This window comes from Rhinoderma darwinii, chromosome 5 (assembly GCF_050947455.1).
Source record: "Rhinoderma darwinii isolate aRhiDar2 chromosome 5, aRhiDar2.hap1, whole genome shotgun sequence".
Taxonomy (NCBI): Eukaryota; Metazoa; Chordata; class Amphibia; order Anura; family Rhinodermatidae; genus Rhinoderma; species Rhinoderma darwinii.
The window spans coordinates 266,548,688-266,572,711 of NC_134691.1; the positions used below are offsets into that span (position 1 = coordinate 266,548,688).

General features: G+C 39.0%; 1 protein-coding gene across 1 annotated transcript in view; it reads left to right on the forward strand.

The window, feature by feature from the left end:
* Positions 1-24,024, forward strand: part of TMEM108 (transmembrane protein 108) — a 205,620-nt gene that overhangs the window by 27,035 nt on the left and 154,561 nt on the right. The window contains exon 2 of the mRNA XM_075828595.1: positions 12,160-12,274. The gene's annotated coding sequence lies outside the window, so the exon portion shown is untranslated. The remainder of the gene's footprint in view (positions 1-12,159; positions 12,275-24,024) is intronic.

Below are 24,024 nucleotides of genomic sequence, written 5' to 3' on the forward strand. Positions count from 1 at the left end.
AGAGAAAAAACACTGCAACATTTGTACAGCAATTTCTTCCGAGTAAAACAATAGCCCACATGTGGTCATAAACGGCTGTTTGGACACGCAGCAGGGCTTAGAAGGGAAAGAGCGCCATTTGGCTTTGGGAGATCAATTTAGCAGGAATGGTTTGCGGAGGCCATGTCGCATTTGCAAAGCCCCTGAGGGACCAAAACAGTGAAAACACCCAAAAAGTGACTCCATTTAGGAAACTACACCACTTGAGGAATTCATCTAGGGGTGTGGTGAGCATTTTGACCCCACAGGTGTTTCATAGATTTTATTAGAATTGGGCAGTGAAAATAAAAACAATCCTTTTTCTTCAATAAGACGTAGCTTTAGCTCCAAATTTGTACTATTTCTCAACAAATCAAAAAAAAATGAACCCCAAAATTTGTAAAGCAACTTTTCTGGAGTACGGAAATACCCCATATGTGGTCATAAACTGCTGTTTGGGCACACGGCAAGGATCAGAAGAGAAGGAGCACCATTTGGCTTTTGGAGTACAGATTTTGCTGGATTGGTTTCTTAACACCATGTCACTTTTGCAAAGACCCTGTGGGAGCAAAACAGTGGAAATGTAGTGAGCATGTTATCCCCGCAGGTGTTTTGCATCAATTAGTGTGCACTCGATGTTGCAGAGTAAAAATGGGATTTTTTTTCTATATGCCACCATAACAAGACAGCTCTCTAATTATTATGCTGTGTTTCCCGGCCACCCTACATGTGGCCCTAATCTTTTGCCTGAACATTCGACAGGGCTCAGGAGTGAAAGAGTACCATGCAAAATTCAGGCCTAATTTAGCAATTTACAAAGTATTTGTTCACAATTCCAGAGGCTCTGATGTGAAATAATAAAAGAAACGCCTGAGAAGTGACCCCATTTTTGAAACTGCACCCCTCAAGGCATTTATTAAGGGGTATAGTGAGCATTTTGACCCCACAGGTCTTTTCCATAGATGATTGTGCTGCGGATGGTGCAAAGAAAAATGTTTAATTTTTCCCTAGATATGCCATTTCAGTGGCAAATATGTCGTGCCCAGCTTGTGCCACTGGAGACACACACCCCAAAAATTGATAAAAGGTTTCTCCCGGATATGGCTATGCCATATATGTGGAAGTAAACAGCGGTTTGGGCACACTGTAGGGCTCAGAAGGGAGGGAGCACCATTTGGCTTTTGGAGCCTGGATTTTGCTTGGTAATAGTTTTGCTTGGAGTATTGCTGGTATTTCAGTTTATAATGTGGGGGGTCTAAGTAAGCTGGGCAGAGTACATTAGGGGCATAGTCAGGTGATATAATAATGGGCTAAAAAAACAAACAATAAAATAATCCATAGATGTGTGTTACGCTGTGAAGCAATCCTCTATGCACAGGCCAGTGTCACGCTGATAAATGGTCCCCCTTTTGGTCAACAATCCGCACCTTTGCAGTTTGGGGAATTTTGCTGGGAAAGTGTTGTCCTGGTATAATACTATCACCTTCTCTTCCAGCAGATATGTTTGGACCCCACCATTCCTGGTTCCCTAATTTTAGGGTCTTGATAAATCGCCTCTTGAAACAAGAAATGTTCCCCCTTGGGTCTGCACAACTGCATATTTTTTATTTCCTGACTTATTGGAGCCTTAACTAATTTTATTTTTTCATAGACGTAGTGGCATGAGGGCTGTTTTTTTGTGGGACGAGCTTTAGTTATTATTGGTACAGTCGACTTTTTGATCACTTTTTATCCTATCTTTTGGGAAGCAAGGTGACCAAAAAACAGCAATTCTGGCATAGTTTTTAATTTTTTTTTATACAGCATTCACCATGCATTATAAATATCATGTTAACTTTATTCTGTGGGCCAGTACGATTCCGGTGATACCTAATTTATAGCACTATTTTGTGTTTTACGACTTTTTGCACAATAAAATTACTTTTGTAAAAAGAATGTATTTTTTCAGTCGCCATGCTCTGAGAAACATAACTTGTAAAATATGTAGTCAACGGAGCTGTATGGGGGCTTGTTTTTTGCAAGACGAGCTATAGTTTTTATAGGTACCATTTTTTGATACATGAGACTTTTTGATCACTTATTATTTCAATTTTTGTAGGGCAAAGTGACCAAAAAACAGAAATTCTGGCACTGTTTTTTAACTTTTTTTTTTATGCTGTTCACCGCGTGGAATAAATAACATAATATTTTTATAGTTCAGGCCGTTACGGACGCGGCGATACCAAATATGTATAGTTTATTCATTTTTTTCAATAATAAAGGACTTGATAAGTGAAAAAGGGCGATTGTGTTTTATTTTATTACTTGAAATTTTTATTATATTTTTTACAACTTTTTTTCACTTTTATTTCACTTTTTTTTTACACTTTTCTTTAGTCCCACTAGGGGATTTGAAGGTCCAACTATCAGATTTTTTTTCTAATACATTACATACAGCTGACATACATCTAATAACAAACAGCTGACATCCCCCACTGATTACGCCGGCTCATTTTGCCGGCTTACAGAAGCCTTTTAGGCTCTGCCTCCGAGCGGGGCCTGAAAGGCTTCCATACTAAGCATACCGGGAGGCTAATGTTAGGCGTCCTGTTGCCTTTACAGCTACCGGCACCACGGCAATTTCATTGCTGGGGTGCTGATGAGCTGCAAACCCCTTAAATGCAGCGATTGCTTTTGACCGTTGCATTTAAAGGGTTAATGGCGGGGATCGGAGCAAACTTCAGTCCCCAACATTACCTCAGGGTGTCGGCTGTAACATACAGCTGACACCCGGGGATGGTGGCACCGACTCAGCTTATGAGCCAATGTCCACCATTTGTCGTATGGATATGGCAAAATGCGGGATGCACTAGCTTTCCATGACGTATCCATGCGACAAATGTTGGGAAGTGGTTAAATATGCAACTACTTGAAAACAATTCCATCTGCCCTGCAATTTAGTTATTATAAATATATCCTAAAAAACAGTAGTATATAATTACAGCATCAGAACCAAGCTCTGACATATATACAGTACCAGAAACAAGCTCACTATATATACACAACACCAAAATTAAGCTCAGCACATAAGTACAACACCAGAACCAAGCTCAGAACATATATACAGCTTCAGAACCAAGCTCGGTACATATATACAGCACCAGAACCAAGCTCAGTAAATAAATACAGCACCAGCACAAATACAGCTCAATTTAGTGCAACCCCTGCCATATAGGTCATAAAACTACAGTTCCCAGCATGGCCCGAACAATGGTAAGGATATGCTGGGAGTTGCTGTTTCACAAAGAAAATCATACCACCCATAATTTCTCTGCAGATCATATAGTGACTACAGTACTGATTAGAGGCAGAATAAACATTTACATTAAGTGATTCACTTTTCACTTTTCTTCTCCATCCAGTCCAGACCTCTATGATGACTTCTCCCGGCCACAGCCCATTTCTGCAGTTTGCCGCTCAGATGTCTTCAAACATTTCTGCACCTATAAACGAAGATAAAATCCTTACACACTATGCCCTAAATACAATAGAACCATACACTGTGTCCCTGATTATAATAGCGCCATACGCTGTGTCCCACACACACAATGCTCCCTGTAGATAGTGCCCCCCATATAGCCCCCTGTAGATAGTGCCCTACATAGATCCCCTGTAGATAGTGCCCTACATAGAGCCCCTGTAGATAGTGCCCTACATATATACCTCCTTATAGATAGCGCTCTACATATAGCACCCCCTGTAGATAGTGCCCCACATATAGCCCCCCTGTAGATAGTGTCCCACATATAGCCTTCCCTGTAGATTGTGCCCCACATATAGCCCCCCTGTAGATAGTGCCTCACACATAGCTTCCCTTGTATATAGTGCCTCACACATAGCTTCCCCTGTAGATAGTGCACCACATATAGCCCCCTGTAGATAGTGGCTCACCTATAGCTCCCCTTATATATAGTGCACTATATATAGCCCCCTGTAGATAGAGCCCCCCTGTAGATAGTGCCTCACATATAGCCCCCTGTAGGTAGTGCCTCACATATAGCTTCCCCTGTATATAGTGCACTACACATAGCCCCCCTGTAGATTGTGCCCCACATATATCTCCCCTGTATATAGTGCCCCACATATAGCCCCCCCCTTTATATAGTGCTTTACATATAGCCTCACCTGTAGATTGTGCCCCACATATAGCACCCCCTGTAGATATTGCCACACACTTTTAAGTGTAAGAAAAAAACTTTACAAACTCACTGTGATCCCGTTCCCGAGCCGTCCTGTGTCAATGCAGGCCTGCTCTTTTCTGAGCAGGTCTGCTGGGGCTGAATTACGCAAGTGGCACGATGATGTCATCGCACCGCTTGCATCATTGAAAGGCGCTGATTGCCAGGGCAAAATTACTTGCCCCGCCAATCAGCGCCTTTCAACAACGGAAGCGGCACGATGATGTCATCACGCCGCTAGCGTCATTGAAAAGCGCTGATTGGCAGGTCAGAATGACTTGCCCCGCCAATCAGCTCCTTTCAACAGCGGAAGCGGCCACTAGCATTGATGAAAGGTGCTGATTGGCAGAGCAAGTCATTCTACCCGGCCAATCAACGTCATTGTAAGGCACTAAATGGTCGGGCACGGAACGCTTATGCATGCAATTGTATCTGCGTCCTATAGATGCAGGTACAATTAGTGGAGGAGGGGGTGGCGGCTGGCTTCAGTGGCGCCGACGCCGCCTCAGTGAGGCAGCAGGCAGCCGCCTGAGGCTAGAAGCTCATCTCACCTCATTTATGGTGCGACACTTTTCTCTTCCTTATACCACTTTTGGTTTGGCTTATTTCTCATGCATTTTTGGCGCACACTGGCGCATTTTCTGACAAGCCACACCCCTTACTTGTTAAGCCACACCACCTTTTCAGAACACTTTTAAAAAGTGTCTAATAATGTGCAAACATCAAAATTGTACCAAACGGCGCAAATTTTCATCAAAATTTTACTAAACTGTGCCAATTTTCACCAAAATTAGTAAATTTTTGAAAACACAATAGAGCAAGCCCTATGCAGATGTGTTCTTCCTTACCTTTCCTCTCATCATCCTGAGATGTGTAGTGCGAGATGACCAGCTTTGATAAAAAAAAAAAACAATACTGTAACGAGATTATATTGTCACTGAGTTTATAATGAATTTTGAAATGTCCATGGATATGTTATGTATGACTGGAATCGTTTTTTTGATGGCCACAAGGTACCCCACCCTAATATTTCACATGACTTCATAAATCTGCTTCTTGTAAAGAAGAGTTATTGAAAACTTATTTCTCTCATACATTGTAAGCCATTTGAATGCTTTGGACAAATATGGACAAAAGATTTCTGTGACCTTAGTTGAACAATGTACGTAACAGGCCTCTAATAGCTTCTGACCCAAATAACCTGATAACTTTGATTTCCTTAAGCAGTGAACAACTCTAGACCTATAAAGACCCGGATTATCTCTGTCATACAATATCCTGTTATTGATAGAATGCATATTGAATACTAATCTAATAAAGTGCTAAACCACCAGGGACAAAGTACATACATTCTGATATATACCATTAAATATGGCCCAAGTGATAGACTTTACTGATCTATGCCTAGTTGGTAAAGAGTATAAAATAATTGAAAGCTGCAGGGAAATACTAGAAAAAAAATAAATGTATATATATATATATATATGTGTGTGTGTGTATGTATATATATATATATATATATATATATATATATATATCAGCATTGTGAGAAACTATACATGGACCGCACAATCCAGAATATATACGTTGATCTGAGCCGCTAGGCATAATTTAGAAACATGAACATGAGGTTCTTTGTAAACATTTTGATCAAACTGTATAAGCCCACTTGCCACTTCACGGCGACCTCTTTTAAGTGGGTCCCTACTCTATCGGCTGCAGCACCGCATGGCGGCCCCCGCCACCGCAGCACCACTCCTGCAGAGGGAGCAACGCAGTGGTCCAAAAGCACCCATGCTAACAGACCGTGCCAAGCCTCCTTGGCTCTGGGCCACGTCCCCCCACAAGTGCAGCACTACAGCAACAGACACCATATATATATATACAGTATGTATATATATATATATATATATATATATATATATAAAATTTAAAAAATAATAAGAAACTATATATAAATTATATATATAGTATATAGATATATACACTGTGATGATAGATAGATAGATAGATAGATAGATAGATAGATAGATAGATAGATAGATAGATAGATAGATAGATAGATAGATAGATAGATAGATAGATAGATAGATAGATAGATAGATAAATAGATAGAGATATATTGTTTCACTGTGTAGCAAACGGTCATAGGTTTTAAAGGGGAGTTGTCAGATCTTCTGACTTGTCTGTTTTAGCCAATACTTGCATTCCCCATAAAATAACACTGCTATTCTTAGAAGTCTGCGTTGTTCTGTTCCTCTGTTATTCCCCCTGGAAATGAATAAATTGACAACTGTGCGTTACCACTCTCCTTGTGAATAGGGTGTGCCGCAACATAGTCTGACAGTGTGAGTAGTGATTGTAGTGTCAGATTGTCTAGGGACACGCCCCATTGAGATAGATTTATGATAATTAAATAAAAATTGTTATGTAAAGGTCTAAATTTATAAACATATTGGGCAACATTTATGTAAACTAATTCAGGTTAAAAATTGAGCAATTTCCCATAGGAACCAGTTAGATCTCCTAGTCTATGCTAATACTTGAAAACATAAAAGCTGGAAACTGGTTACTATGTTCCTTTGCTTTCCTTCAATATGTATACATGAGGCCCAGTGTTTCCAGGAGAACTGCATGGTACAAGCAGGGTAAAATAAATCAGTGTCCCTATAAAATAACTTCCATTAAATTCCTATGTGACAGGAAGAAATAACTCTACTTCTGCAACTGGCAGTTCTTCTAAGATTAGTGTTATAGCATTATATATGCAGCTTTTTATTACTTCTCAAGCTTCAACTGAAAAACATTTAGTCTCAACAGGGCTGTCTCCTCTTTTATCCTGTCCAATTTTCAGCTCTCTGGTTACTTCAGATAGTGCAGAATTTTTCAGATTAATGACCAAACGCCATCAATCATCTTGACGTAGAAATTTCCGATTGTCTGTCTGTGCTCTTGTGTAGGGGTAGCATCCAGCTACAGACGGCTATTAGTAGATAGTGGTTTGTAGGCAGAGTTAGACTAGGAACAAAGTAAGAAAAAAGCACATGCTGAATGAACGAATACATCATGTAGAAACCAAGTATAATTCATCGGTGTACACAAAAACATCTAATCCAGATTACAACCACTGAGTATATAAAACAAACATGAAACAATGAAATTACAGGAAAAAACTAAAACTGGTATATTATGCAAATAAGGTTATTTCTGAAGTCAACCAATAGGAAACAGCTTCAGGAATTTTTTGGAGAGGTAAAAAACGGAGAATAGTAGACCTAAAATATAAAGTCAGAATATTATGTATAAAGAGCTCCATGAAACCTAAACTTCCAAGTAGAACACATTTTAGTTCATAACCAAGAATGGAATGAAGAGTTTAATAATTCTGTTTCAACTTCATAATTTAAATCATAAAAAAAATTCATATTATGAGAACGTTTTTTTGAAAAAAATTGGTTAATGAAACATTGACAATATTTATTCTAAATAGTATTTCTACATGAGGTGCATTATGGTCTTAGTACCTGATAGGATTTTTTTTTACTAAATACTATAAGGTTAGGGCTCCACTGCACTGCGCCTGAGGCAACGTAAAATTGTGAGATGACTTGAAGATGCAATTGACCCAAAATCCAACCGTGATAAACGTTTTGTAATGGTCACAAGGTAGCTTGCAAGTCATATTGAAGTCACAACTCAGTGGCAGAAATTCTGCAATTTTACGAATATTCTAAGGCATAGCTGTGCCCTTGTAGAATTCTAGCCTTATCTTCACCAGTTTTTTTGTTTTTTTTCATATAGCACTGATACATTATATAAAGATTGACTAGATTGATATACTGTGCAAAGATTGACTCTACGCCAAAGATTGACTCCATTTTCTGTCTTAGTCATGCACATGCTAGGATTCATTTTAAAAGGTTTATATTTGGAAGGTGGTTGGACACCCACAAGTTGAACATTTAATCTGGTTGCAGATAATGACATAGTCAAGAATAAAACCCATGTACCTAAGAGCTGTGATACACACTGTGCTGCTGTGCCTTCCATTAAGCATTGTTTGCCCAAAATTTATAAAAATTAATTGAAGCTTTTTTTAAGCTCCACCTTCAAATACTCTGACTATGACCCAAGAATTTCGAGCAGAACCTAAATAACAGTGACATTCACATTTGTCACAGAATAGTGCTAGTCACAGAGGACCCATAATACTGACAGTCATAGTGCTTCCATAACAGTGTCAGACACTGTGTCCCTAAAGATTTGCCAGGCCAAGCACATTCATTACGAAGCCAGCCATACATTCCCCATAAGGGTATGTTCACACGCTTAACAAAAAATGTCTGAAAATATGGAGCTGTTTTCAAAGGAAAACAGCTCCTCATTTTCAGCCGTTTTTTAAGCAAACTCGCGTTTTTCGCTGCGTTTTTTACGGTCGATTTTGGAGCTGTTTTTCTATAGAGTCAATGAAAAACGGCTCCAAAAACGTCCCAAGAAGTAACATGCACTTCTTTTTACGGGGCTTCTTTTTACGCGACATTTCTTCAAAACGGCCGTGTATAAAAATGTCCTGTCGGAACAGAACGCCGTTTTCCCCATTGAAATCAATGGGCAAATGTTTGGAGGTGTTCTGCTTCCAATTTTCCCTCCGTTCTTCAGCCGTTTACGGCCTGAAAAAAGGCAGAAAATAAGCCGTGTGAACATACCCTTAGGGCACGTTAAGACGTGGCAGAATTTTTCCGCTGCAAATGTTGCTGCAAATTTGGGGCAATTACGCAACGAGTCTGCACCAACATTTGCATATCTGGCAGGTAATTCAGACGTTGCAGAAAACACAGCGGACTTGCCACAGATTTCAGTTTTTGCATTGCAAAGGCTGAAATACGCAGTGAAATTCTGCTTCTTCTCCGCAACAGACTGAAAATTCTGCACCACAGCCTATGGTCCGCAGCTGAGTTTTCCGCAACGTCTGAACTAACTAGCCTAAAAATGATTGAAACAAATGTAAAAAACGGACGCTGGAGAATTCCACTGCAGACTGTCCGTAGCAGAATTCCACAGCAATTCCGCCACGTCTGAATGTGCCCTTACAGTGACAAAATGTCACAGTGGCCTAAGCTTAGAAATTAAGAAAGTTAACTCATCTATGCGCCTGAGAGTTTCTTATCCATTGCAAGAAAGTGACACATGGTATTCGTCTGGGAGACTCGCCTGCACTTCCGGGAAGCAAGTATGCAATAAATAGGAGCCGAGGTATTTATTTCATGCTTCCAGATTCTACAGCTGGAAAATACAGACAAGTCTCCCCTAGCTCTGAAAACCAACTCTTCCTATAGCCGCTCCATTGTGCCCTGTGTAACAATTTCTTTACAATCAAAGTGCTCCAGGCCTCTTTATTCACAAAGTCTTGGAGTAGCTCCTTTGTGCAGAACAAACAGATCTGCTTCATCCAAGTGAATAGAGATGAAAACTCAAGCACATAATAGAACATCCACAGTGGAAACAAATGGATCCTGTGAATAGGTTATCACTGTCAGCTGTAAACCGGATGCAAAAAATAAAATAAAAGCAAACACCACAAGGAAATGAAAATCTACTATACACTGAAAGAGGAAAATGTGTAAAAATGAAACATAAACTGTATATATTCAAAGCGTCTGAAAATAGAGTGAAATTAAAATGATTCCAGTGAAGGATACACTAATGCATTGATTGGTAGGAAGCTTAACAAAGGGCTGATATAATTTTTGTTATGTTATTTAATTACAAAAAAAATAAAAAATACAAAAAAAACACATCCATATCTGTCTGTAACAAATCCATTCACTGGTATAGGGTTTGGGACTTTTTTTGTCTTTGTGGTCAGCAGTTTGCATTTGTTTCCATTGTTGTCTGTGGTCAGAACACGGGATACGAACAAAATAGACTGCTATTTAAAGAATATGGTTATGGTAAATTTCTGACATGTTATAGTGACATGTCAAAAGCTTTGATCAGTGGTGGTCCGTGTGCCGAGACCACCATCCGCTAAACCGGAGGGGCAGAAGCGCTCAACTATGTCCCTTCGACTGTGACTACGGAGAGCCGAGCAGAGCGGTGTACAGGCTCATAGAAAGTCCATACACTGTCAAACTCGCCTCTACGAGGATCATTAGGATCCCATGCTAAAATACACAAATTCCATTGACAACTGTGCATATTGTACTAAATTGTATAGAGTATTCTGTATGATCATGGTCCCAGTATCTCAGTAGTCACGAATTGTTCACCATTAACTAAAACTAAATGAGGAATTGAGGAATTGCATAGATAGCAATTATTAATGTCTAGTTCAAATAAATGTAACCCTTTAATGGCATTTTTTCATTTCCATTTTTTCCTCCCCGCCTTCCAAAAGCCATAACATTTTTATTTTTCTGTTGACATATGAGGGCTTGTTTTTTGTGGGACAGGTTGTAGTTTTTAATTTACCATTTAATGTACCACATAATGACCTGGGATATTTGTGGGGTGAAATTGGCAAAAAAACGTGATTGCTCCTTTTTTGGGGGGTTTTGTTTTTACAGCGTCCATCAGTTGGTAAAAACTACAAGTTCACTTTATTCTACGTGTAGATACGATTACGCCGATACCAAATTTATATTTATTTTTTATGTTTTACCACTTTTATAAAAATAATGTGTTATGTGTCGCCTTATTCTGAGAGCCATCACTGTTTTGCTTTTCTGTCGATTCAGTGGTATGAGGGCTTACTTTTTGCGAGGCGTGCCGTCGTTTATATTGGTACCGTTTTGGGGTTCATGCGCCATTTTGATCACTTCTTATTCTGTGTTTTTGGGGAGCTGACACCTCTTGCACACAACCGTTCTGCCATCATAGACATTTATGATGCTAGGAGTCTGATATGATACAGTACGGAACAGCAGGTCCGTGGGCAGGCAGAGACTCCTAGCATCATAAATGTCTATGATGGCAGGACTTGGCCGTGTGCAAGAGCACTAAGGTGACCAGAAAACAGCAATTTGGTCGTTTTTATTTATTGCCTATTGCTTGAGTCCCGAGCAGAGTATCTGCTAGCGCTTTGCTCGGGACTCCAGCACTGCTCCCGACGTCCATATTTCGTCAATTCAGGGGTTTCCAATCGCAGCTGATGCTCTGCTCGGGGACTCCAGTAGTGCTGCCGACTTCATTGTCCATATATGGACAGTGACAGTGACATCGGCAGAAGTTGTGGTGACCGAGAAAAGCGCTAGCTGATACTCTGCTCGGGACTCAAGCAATAGGCAATGTGACAGCCCCTTGCGGTCATGTTCACGAACAGTACATGAAGCAAGAGCTCAGTCACGTGGGGCCGTGTCGGAGCGTCATCACTATCAGAAAAACTACAGCACTTCCTGAATAATTCATGGGGTTTGAACTGCACCATTTAGCACTGAATTTTTAATGAAAGTATATTAGTAAGTTACTTAGTTTAACATAAATATATTATTGCAATGCAATTTTTGGTCCCCGGATAACCCCTTTAATTTCTTACTGTCCAGTGCTGTTCAACTAGTATGAAAATATAGTGATTTTTTTTGTTTCCTCACATTTACGGGAGGACCCAGTGTAGAGATTGTATTCTACTTTTTTTTTATCTGACCGTTTTTCCCTTGTTCTAAACATAAAAGCGGTTTGGGAACCTTTGATGAGACGTCATAAATCATTGTCTTCCAGTGCAGATGATTTAATTAAAACAGGACGAAGAATAAAGAATCTGAAATCTTCAGAAAATGAAATATGCTGCTCCATCTGCCTTTCTAGTGAATCCTCTAGGCTTTGAGATTATTGAATTAATGATCTGGATGGTCCAGTGACAAACAATGGATTTGTATATAGTTGTGTTCAATGTAACTAAATTATACCATTTTTTTTTATACTCTAGCTTCCATCAGTTTGTGAAATGGAATAAGTAAAACCCACCAGTAATATTTGAGATGAAATCAATGGATTATTCAAATGTAGCTGAGCTGGACACCTTCTATACATCTCACTAAAAGGTAAGATCAATAACCACATTAAAGCTATAGCAAATTTGTATGTATCAGAAATACAGTCCTAAAGTGTTATTGTGTCTTTAAGTAGAAGGTTAGAGCTTACAAAAGATTACTTATAGGGAAGACTTACCTTTAGGGAACATTCATTACAGGGTTGTGTAAAAAAAAATGGATCTGCTAGCCACAGACCATGGACAAGAGTGGCACTGTTTCTGGGGAAAAAGCAGACCTTTATTTTCCCACAACCCCTTTAATGTATTAGGTGATAATTTATTGTGGAACACTAGCTAATGAAAGATTTGAGCATGTGCTATGTTGGTTAGACAATGCTAAAATAAGTTTACAGGCTTTTTAGCAACCGTTGCTGTCACTCGTGGTTGACATGTTTCGATCTCCATGATTTTGTCACCCAATATAATGCAGAGTATTTGGGGCACATATTAATGTGCTACACCAGCATTCACCCTCTGCCGTTTATATGGAGTACATTTTTTTTTTTAAATAATTTAATGTTGCACTTGTTTTAAGGCAGGTTTTCTGGAGAGTTGTATGCCCCATTTGCTAGCAATTTTTTTATACTGCTTTTACTATTTTACTATTTTGACAGACAATAATTGTCTAGTTTGTACAGCAGGAGAGTTGTCTAGACTCTAGAGGAAGCCGATATGGGAGCGAATATTCTATTGTGACTGAATAATCTTATGAACTAGCTGTTGTTATGAGAGCTCTGCTGCGGTGTGCTGGAAAAGGCTTGGAGGATTTAGAGATTTACCCCTTGTAGACGACGTCAATGGTCCCAGCATACCCATCTAAAGATTTTACTACATAAATGTCAAGATTTTTTTATGTAGTTTTCAGACAATTATTTGTATACAGAGAAATCTTCTCTAATTTTGTTCCCGCTTTGTTCCCTCATACATAAAAATTAAACAAAAAGTTTCAGTGTAGCCCATAGCAACCAATCAAGTCACTACCATGAAAAAGCTCAAATGTGATCGGTTGCTGTGGGCAACACTGACAATTTTTGTTGAAGCTGTGACATAACCGCGATTAAACTCCATTTACTAAGTCTGAATAGATTGTACATATGTGAAAAATATAAGTACACATTTTCAAGTCACATTACCATCACAAATACTTCTAGTTCATATTTGGATTTAAAGGGAAACTGTCAGCGGTTTTGAGTCACCCAAACTGCTGACAGTTCTATATAGGTGATATGGAAACCAGTTTAAACATACACCTATGTTGATGTCCAATGTAGTAGCAAAACCGATAAAACGAAGTTTCAATCCATCACGCGCTGTGATGCCAAGTGTCCGCTGGGCGTTCCTTAACCAGTGAAGTTTCTGCTCTTGAGGGATGGCTGTAGCGGTCCTCTGGATAGCATGTCATATGACGCAAGGGACCGCTACAGCCATCACTCAAGAGCAGAGGGGAGGCGTTTGGGAGAGTTTACTACTGAAAGTGCAGGACACTTCACTGCTTAAAAAAACGTCCAGTAAACACTTGACATCGAGGTGCGTGATGGATTAAAACATATTTTTCTTAGTGATGCTACTACTATGAACATCAACATAAGTATGTTTAACTGCTTTTCACATCACCAATCTAATACTGTCAGTATTTTGGGGCAGCAAGACTGCTGACAGATTCCCTTTAAATATAGCATACATAAAGTGGATTGACCATCCTGCGGAATGTACTCATTAAAGCGCAGCTAACTTTGGATACATATTCTGCCAATGTAGATAGAGCATTTGGAATATATCTATATTCTGTTTTAACATAGGCCTCATGCACATAGCAGAGTATGTCTGGATGCCCTCCTGTGGCACATGGAGTCCTTGCAGCACTCTAATTCAGAGCTATAGGCATTCTGTGTGCCATTGTGTGGTGCTACGTGTGGCGCTATTCTACGTCTATAGTATGGCGTCAGATGCCATATAAAATTGGTGTCATAGGTGACTACAGTAGAGCCCAATAGATGTCTATGGGTTCCCTACTGTGACTCGGAGATTGTAGGAAGTCATAATACGTTCCTGTACATGAGCCCTAAGGGCACGTTCAGACGTGGCAGAGTTTTTCCGCTGCAAATGTTGGTGCAGCTTTGGGGCAATTACGCAACGAATCTGCACCAACATTTGCATATTTGACAGGTAATTCAGACGTTGCAGAAAACACAGCGGACTTGCCACAGATTTCAGTTTTTGCATTGCAAAGGCTGAAATACGCAGGGAAATTCTGCTTCTTCTCCGCAACAGACAGTGCATGCTGCGGACTGAAAATTCTGCAACGCAGCCTATGGTCCGCAGCGGAGTTTTTCGCAACGTCTGAACTAATTTGCCTAAAAATGTATTGAAACAAATGGAAAAAACGGCCGCTGGAGAATTCCACAGCAATTCCGCCACGTGTGAATGTGCCCTTATACTCTGTGATCAATTTATCAGTTACACTCACCTTTTCCTCACAGCAACACAGATTTAACAAGGTTCTTGAAAAATGTCTTAGAGGCTCAGTTCTATGTTGTCATTTGTTTACTTCACATACATGCTGTGAAGCTTTCATTCCACCATGTACCAAAAGTGATCTGCTAGATTGAGCTGTACTGTCATGGAAATAATCATAAAGACAGAAGAAAAGCTTAGTCATATGGATTTTATTGTATTTTACACGAGTTTAGATTACAATGTAGGAAACCAAAGTTATTCAATTCCCATTTGTGCAACTTAATTTTGAAATAATATTCCTTTCAAACAAAAGGGAAGAAAGATATTTAATAAAAAATACATGCTTATAATAAATATTTGACAGTACCCTTCGGTATTCAATTGAAACTATATAACATGCAAAATAATAAATCATAATAATAATAGAATCAATATATAGTTTGCAATAAATTCATTAGAAAGTGCAGATAAATATTTTTAAAGATTTTCTCCCTTTGCTACATGTGTGAATACAATTCATAGAATTATTATTATTATTATTATTATTATTATTATTATTATTATTATTTATTATTATATAGATCCCATAAGAAATGCCCATTAAAATCCAATGCCAGTATTCTGGTGAAATGTATAAAGCAAATGTCTGCCTATAAAAAAAAGTCTGTGGTATTCTCGCTTTAAAAGTGTCCATGAAGATCTTAAGATGGTGAATGATGCAGATGCAGAAGGGACGAGCTCAAAGTCTATCTCATTGTAATTGACTGACTTTGGCCCACAGCATAATGAGTTGTCCTGATAAAGGATAGTAGAGATTGGGCACATTTATTCTCCAGTTTCTGTCTTGTTCAACATTGCCTAGAGCCCTGTATTGTTGCCAATTTATTTCCCATGCTGTAGTACAATGACATTGACCACTGTGTTACATAATTTAAAAAAATAGGTTGTGTAACATGAACGATGTAGTAATGTAAAGGAGTATATTTACGCTTCCGGATGTCCCCTAATTTCTGCACTTTGCACAAAATTTAATATTAATAAAAGATAAAACAAATAAACATATAACACAGTATTTTAATTATTACTGGATTTATTTAAGGGACAAAGTCAGAGGCGTAACTTGAAGTTCCTGGGTCCCAACGCAAAACCTGTATCAGGAACCCTCACCTACCATCTGCCATTAATGGTACTGGTCTCTTTTTATGGGGCAGAGGGGTTTTTGGGCTACCTCAGGCACCACTGTCCAAATCCAGCCACTACCTCAGCACCCGGCCAAATTTATCCATCACCCATATCACTCATGTGAAAGCAACTGCTGCTTACATTTATCAAATGGTTGCACATTTCTTGGCAGCAGTAATAGCAGCTGAATGTTTCCTGTAAACTGACTGTTTAGGAATCTTTGCCAAACCACTGTAATTCAGAAAAATGTGGTAGGTTTCTGTATGTGAACAGTATCTCTATTGGGTCTATATGTAGACTTTTGCGTTTTGGACCTTGTCTTGCTATTATAAGTAAATTACCTCCCTATCTTTTCTGGAATTTCTTTGATCGTGGCAATCAATTAATTTAGAAATCTTATAGTGACTTGTATATTTGCTGACAATAGTAGAATTTGCTGAATTTGTCATATATATACAGTGAAGGAAATAAGTATTTGATCCCTTGCTGATTTTGTAAGTTTGCCCACTGTCAAAGTCATGAACAGTGTAGAATTTTTTAGGCTAGGTTAATTTTACCAGTGAGAGATAGATTATATATAAAAAAAAAAAAAACAGAAAATCACATAGTCAAAATTATATATATTTATTTGCATTGTGCACAGAGAAATAAGTATTTGATCCCCTACCAACCATTAAGAGTTCAGCCTCCTCCAGACCAGTTACACGCTCCAAATCAACTTGGTGCCTGCATTAAAGACAGCTGTCTTAAATGGTCACCTGTATAAAAGACTCCTGTCCACAGACTCAATTAATCAGTCTGACTCTAACCTCTACAACATGGGCAAGACCAAAGAGCTTTCTAAGGATGTCAGGGACAAGATCATAGACCTGCACAAGGCTGGAATGGGCTACAAAACCATAAGTAAGACGCTGGGTGAGAAGGAAACAACTGTTGGTGCAATAGTAAGAAAATGGAAGACATACAAAATGACTGTCAATCGACATCGATCTGGGGCTCCATGCAAAATCTCACCTCGTGGGGTATCCTTGATCCTGAGGAAGGTGAGAGCTCAGCCGAAAAACTACACAGGGGGAACTTGTTAATGATCTCAAGGCAGCTGGGACCACAGTCACCATGAAAACCATTGATAACACATTACGCCATAATGGATTAAAATCCTGCAGTGCCCGCAAGGTCCCCCTGCTCAAGAAGGCACATGTACAGGCCCGTCTGAAGTTTGCAAATGAACATCTGGATGATTCTGAGAGTGATTGGGAAAAGGTGCTGTGGTCAGATGAGACTAAATTTGAGCTCTTTGGCATTAACTCAACTCGCCATGTTTGGAGGAAGAGAAATGCTGCCTATGACCCAAAGAACACCGTCCCCACTGTCAAGCATGGAGGTGGAAACATTATGTTTTGGGGGTGTTTCTCTGCTAAGGGCACAGGACTACTTCACCGCATCAATGGGAGAATGGATGGAGCCATGTACCGTCAAATCCTGAGTGACAACCGCCTTCTCTCCACCAGGACATTAAAAATGGCTCGTGGCTGGGTCTTGCAGCACGACAATGACCCGAAACATACAGCCAAGGCAACAAAGGAGTGGCTCAAAAAGAAGCACATTAAGGTCATGGAGTGGCATAGCCAGTCTCCAGACCTTAATCCCATCGAAAACTTATGGAGGGAGCTGAAGATCCGAGTTGCCAAGCGAAAGCCTCGAAATCTTAATGATTTACAGATGATCTGCAAAGAGGAGTGGGCCAAAAGTCCATCTAACATGTGTGCAAACCTCATCATCAACTACAAAAAACGTCTGACTGCTGTGCTTGCCAACAAGGTTTTTGCCACCAAGTATTAAGTCTTGTTTGCCAAAGGGATCAAATACTTATTTCTCTGTGCACAATGCAAATAAATATATATAATTTTGACAATGTAATTTTCAGTTTTTTTTAAAAAATATAATCTATCTCTCACAGGTAAAATTAACCTAGCCTAAAAATTCTAGACTGTTCATGTCTTTGACAGTGGGCAAACTTACAAAATCAGCAAGGGATCAAATACTTATCTCCTTCACTGTGTGTATATATATATATATATATATATATATATATACATATATATATATATACATATATATATATATATATATATATATATATATATATATATATATATATATATATATATATATATATATATATATATACACTACCATTCAAAAGTTTGGGGTCACCCAGACAATTTTGTGTTTTCCATGAAAACTCACACTTATATTTATCGAATGAGTTTCAAAATGACTAGAAAATATAGTCAAGACATTGACAAGGTTAGAAATAATGATTTTTATTTCAAATAATAATTTTCTCCTTCAAACTTTGCTTTCGTCAAAGAATGCTCCATTTGCAGCAATTACAGCCTGCAGACCTTTGGCATTCTAGCTGTTAATTTGCTGAGGTAATCGGGATAAATTTCACCCCATTCTTCCAGAAGGCCCTCCCACAAGTTGGATTGGCTTGATGGGCACTTCTTGCGTACCATACGGTCAAGCTGCTCCCGCAACAGCTCTATGGGGTTGAGATCTGGTGACTGCGCTGGCCACTCCATTACAGATAGAATACCAGCTGCCTGCTTCTTCCCTAAATAGTTCTTGCATAATTTGGAGGTGTGCTTTGGGTCATTGTCCTGTTGTAGGATGAAATTGGCTCCAATCAAGCGCTGTCCACAGGGTATGGCGTTGCAGAATGGAGTGATAGCCTTCCTTATTCAAAATCCCTTTTATCTTGTACAAATCTCCCACTTTACCAGCACCAAAGCAACCCCAGACCATCAAATTACCTCCACCATGCTTGACAGATGGCGTCAGGCACTCTTCGAGCATCTTTTCAGTTGTTCTGCGTCTCACAAATGTTCTTCTGTGTGATCCAAACACCTCAAACTTCGATTCGTCTGTCCATAACACTTTTTTCCAATCTTCCTCTGTCCAATGTATGTGTGCTTTTGCCCATATTAATCTTTTCCTTTTATTAGCCAGTCTCAGATATGGCTTTTTCTTTGCCACTCTGCCCTGAAGGCATGCATCCCGGAGTCACCTCTTCACTGTAGACGTTGACACTGGCGTTTTGCGGGTACTATTTAATTAAGTTGCCAGTTGAGGACCTGTGAGGCATCTATTTCTCAAACTAGAGACTCTAATGTACTTGTCTTGTTGCTCAGTTGTGCAGCGGGGCCTCCCACTTCTCTTTCTACTCTGGTTAGAGCCTGTTTGTGCTGTCCTCTGAAGGGAGTAGTACACACCGTTGTAGGAAATCTTCAGTTTTCTTAGCAATTTCTCGCATTGAATAGCCTTCATTTCTAAGAACAAGAATAGGCTGTCGAGTTTCACATGAAAGCTCTCTTTTTCTAGCCATTTTGAGAGTTTTAATCTAACCCACAAATGTAGTGCTCCAGATTCTCAACTAGCTCAAAGGAAGGTCAGTTTTATAGCTCCTCTAAACAGCAAAACTGTTTACAGCGGTGCTAACATAATTGCACAAGGGTTTTCAAGTGTTTTCTAATCATCCATTAGCCTTCTAACACAGTTAGCAAACACAATGTACCATTAGAACACTGGAGTGATGGTTGCTGGAAATGGGCCTCTATACACCTATGTAGATATTGCATTAAAAAACAGACGTTTGCAGCTAGAATAGTCATTTAGCACATTAACAATGTATAGAGTGTATTTCTGATTAATTTAATGTTATCTTCATTGAAAAAAACTGTGCTTTTCTTGCAAAATTAAGGAAATTTCTAAGTGACCCTAAACCTTTGAACGGTAGTGTATGTATATATATATATATATATATATATATATATATATATATATATATATGAGGATAAGAGAAATAAGATGTGACTTGAGAAAGGCTCCTGTGTTGAGCTGAAACGTCGTGTGTATATGGACCAATAAAGCACCTTTTTCTACCTTGCTTATACCTTGGAGTGCTGCCTGATTTTTGGATTCTACTACAGCAGGTCTGTTAGCCCTGACCTGGGCAGGTCGGCACCCACCTATCCACCTATGATTTACAAGGCTGTGCGGCTGACATTGTATTTGGACTTTTTTATATATATATATATATATATATATATATATATATATATATATATATATATATATATATATATATATATATGAGGATAAGAGAAATAAGATGTGACCACTGATCTTACCATTCTTAACAGTAACATTATTAACAACCCTTTTTAAAATTGATTTTAGACTGTTACACTTATTGAAAAATACATTCTCTGCTGATGGGTGGTATTCAATATGGGCATGCAAATGACAATGTTTAAACAATTTTTTGTAGAAGAATAGGCAAGATGGTATAGTAAATAATGGCTACATTAGTGGCCAGCTTTAGATTGAACAGCTAGATTTCCTTTGTCACATTGACTTGCTAATGTAAGGTGACCGCAAGGAATACAAATACAGATAATTTTTCCGAAGAGCATAAGAGGAATAGCAACATTAGTAGTATCTAACACAGAGACAGTTTTGGATCGCAGACACTAAAATACTTAAACAATCAGTCAAAACATGGCCGCTTTGAAACTAACGTTACATATGGTAAGCAAAGCTTGGGCAAAATAACTTTGAAACATTTTTCATGACTCATTGGCAAATTGCCTAAAGAACAATTTGCTAACAAAATATCAACACTTTAAATATTCATTTGGTTGTAAGAGCAAAAGTTATAGTCTGCTTGCTGGGAACATTCAAGTTTCCCCTTAGTCCCCCTGTCCAACTTTGGATTGCCAAAAATGACTCTAGTGTGTAGTCAGAGTGAATGGAAAACCACAAGAAGTTTGAATTTTCCTCACATGTCGATACTGGGAGCTAAAGGGACCATTTTCTGTATTCACCTTCTATAAGACAATTGCTATTTAAGTATTTTACTAGCATTTTAATGAAAGTGGATTGTAAAGTAGAGCTGTGACTTAAAGGGGGTTGTGTGATTTAAACATTTATTAGCTAGGTAGTGGCTACAAAGAGTATTTTTAGTCTGGAGGAACCAAAGGGTCTTGGGGGGGGTGGGTCCATTGATTTCAATGGGCACTGTGCAATGCTACATTACCCCTGTGGTGGCGCTGCAGGGGAATTCAACACTTTATGCCAGTTACAGCTGATCGGTGAAGGTCACTGTGGCACCCTTTTAAGAAAACAGGATTGTCCAAAGCAAACAACCCCTTTAAAGGAACAGTGTTACCACAATTTTTTTTTTAATATGTTAAAGATGTTAGTGCTTTATTAAAAACGTTTGGATTAATTTGTGTGTTTGTGTGTTACTTTTTCTTATTTTTACACTTTTTCTTCCCTATGGGGGCTGCCATTTTTTTTTCCATTTCTGTATGTGCCGATTAACGACACATACAGACATGGAATACGGCAGCTCCAGTCCCATAGTGACTGCGAACGGGGCCCGTTCCATCCACTTCAATGTACGCCGTCTGTGTGGGAACGGCGCATGCGCCGCTCCCACACAGTCCAATTTGAAATGCGCGCCGTCCGGCGCCATTTTCTTGTGGACCGGAAGTCGCGGCCGGACAGTAAGATTACTACTTCCGTTCGCGGCTTCCGGACTTGTGCACTTGGACCAGCGGCAGCAGACGGAGCGGACGGGCCGGAGGGAGCCGCGGCGGCAGGAGCAGGTAAGAGATTTCTATGTATGTTCGTGTTTGTGTGTGTTTACTACTGTATGTAAACCTACTACACTGTGTGTTAGCTCAAAAAATGGCGACACACAGTGTAGGAGGTTAGACTGTTCAATCCCCTCGTTTATCCCGGCACTAGCCAGGATAAAGGAGGGGGGGATGCTGAGAGCTCACTAGAGCGAGGGCTTTTTACCCAATTTTGCAGCATAAAGCAATGTGGTTGCTTTACCACATGCAATGCTGCAATTTTGGGAATGGCTCCATCTAGTGACCAGAAATGGTAAATATTATAAATTAGAATCCAATTGAATCCAATTTAGAATATTTCCTGACTCGTGAAAAAAAAAATTTGAACAATGTTTAATCACCCACACACTAATTGTTTAAATAAAAAAAATAAAATTTTTTTTGCTAACAACACATTCCCTTTAAGAAAAAAACCCAGATCTTTTCTGGAAGCATAGAACATGTAACAATGCAGCTTCTGTGGCGTTTAGAACCTAGATTTATTTCTGTATAATAAAAAATGTCCTATAGCCAGTCAATCAACACAATGAAATACTATACCAATGACAGGCAATAGAGGTGCCCCTTGGCTAATAGGCTATGGGAACACACGATTCCCAGCCATAGGCAAAAACAAAAAGTACTTGGTGCGTTCACTGGCTCAACACTAAACAGTCTGATAAATGTTAAATCAATTGTTGAAAAGCCCTTGATTTTATTTACTCTAGTCATTTAATATAAATGAACTTGGCTGGAGTAGAAAATTAGTCACTTATTTGTCTTCTGGCAGGCATTTAATTTTTAGCATGTGTAGCATTTTCAATAAGTGCTTTAAAAATGTCACACTCACTGTGTTGAATTTTCCAGCTGTGTCTTAGATCGCCCAAATGGTTCTCTACCTTTTATTTAAAAGTGAGCTTAATCTACCAAATTGAAGCTCTCCGGTGCTGTTGCTCAATTGCAATCACAGTGATAATGAGTTTGAAGCCTACAACATCTGTGGATGTAAAGTTCTCGTAATACTTAACTTGGAAATTACTTTCATGTAAAAAAAAAAAAACTTTAAATATTATAGCAATTTCAGGCTGAATAGTTAAAATGGCTTTATTGGTTGGTTTACAACTTGAAAAATGTATAATGCAGTTCCCTTTGTTCAAATATTGTAGAAACGAATGCAAGCACAAAGGACATTTTCATTGTTTCCTCCTTTTATTGGTGGTCCCTTAAATTGAGAGTAATACTCTGTAAGGTAATTTATATTTAGAATAATTTTAAAGAACTAGGCTACACTCTGAAGGGAAGGACCTCCAAAGTAGTATTCTGTGGAAGACTGCCTGTGCCATGTGCATCACAGGAAAGACAGCGGGAACTCAGGGAGTTAAATGCATGGCTTAAGTCTTGGTGTAGAGGAGAAGGCTTTGGGCTCCTAGAGCATTGGGGTACAAACGGTATTCTGCAGATGATTTGCAGAAAATAAAAGGGTACTTAGGTTAGAGAGGATTCAGACCATATTGGTGGGGGGAGAAATAGACTGAGGGGAGAGGAATAGCAAAAGGATATGTAGATTTTTTTGTTACAAAACAACATTGAAAATAAAAATGCCCAAATAATGTCAAATAATCACATTTCTGATACCGAACGTGACAAATTGAAATGCAAGTTAAAGTGTATGTTCACAAATGCCAGAAGTCTAGCAAGCAAAATGGGGGAGCTTGAGTCCTTGGTACTGGAGGAACAAATTGATATAGTTGGTGTTGCTGAAACATGGCTGTACTCTTCACATGACTGGGATGTAAATCTACAGAATTTTATACTGTTTCAGAATGACAAGGCAAATAGGAAAGGGGTTTTGTATGTCTGTATGTGAGAAGTGATAAGAATGTGAGTGTGAATGAGACATTAGAGGGTGAAGATTGTGAGGAGATTGAAACCTTGTGGATGAAATTACAAAGGGAGGTAAACACTGAAAAAATTACTTTTGGTGTAATCTATAGACCCCCCAATATAACTGAGGAGATGGAATGTCAGCTATATAAACAGATGGAGCGGGCTGCACAGGCTTGTACTGTAATGATAATGGGAGATTTTAGTTACCCAGATATTAATTGGTGTCATGGTTCAGCTACAACTGCGAAGGGGAGAAATTTCCTCAACCTGTTGCAGGAAAATTTTATGGCCCAGTTTACGGAAGACCCGAATAGAGGTGAAGCTCTGTTAGTTCTGGTAATTTCAAACAATGCAGAGCTTTTAGTGAAGTGGGTTGAACCCAATCAAAATTTCCTGAACCTTAGCAGTGTCCATACAAAAATCATGAGGAGACAGCACATATTCCAAGAAGTTAACTTCCTGAACTATGAAAATACATTTTTCAAATTTCGCGTAAAGACTATTTTCCCTCAGTACTTGAAGGACGGACTTTAAATGTTGAACATGA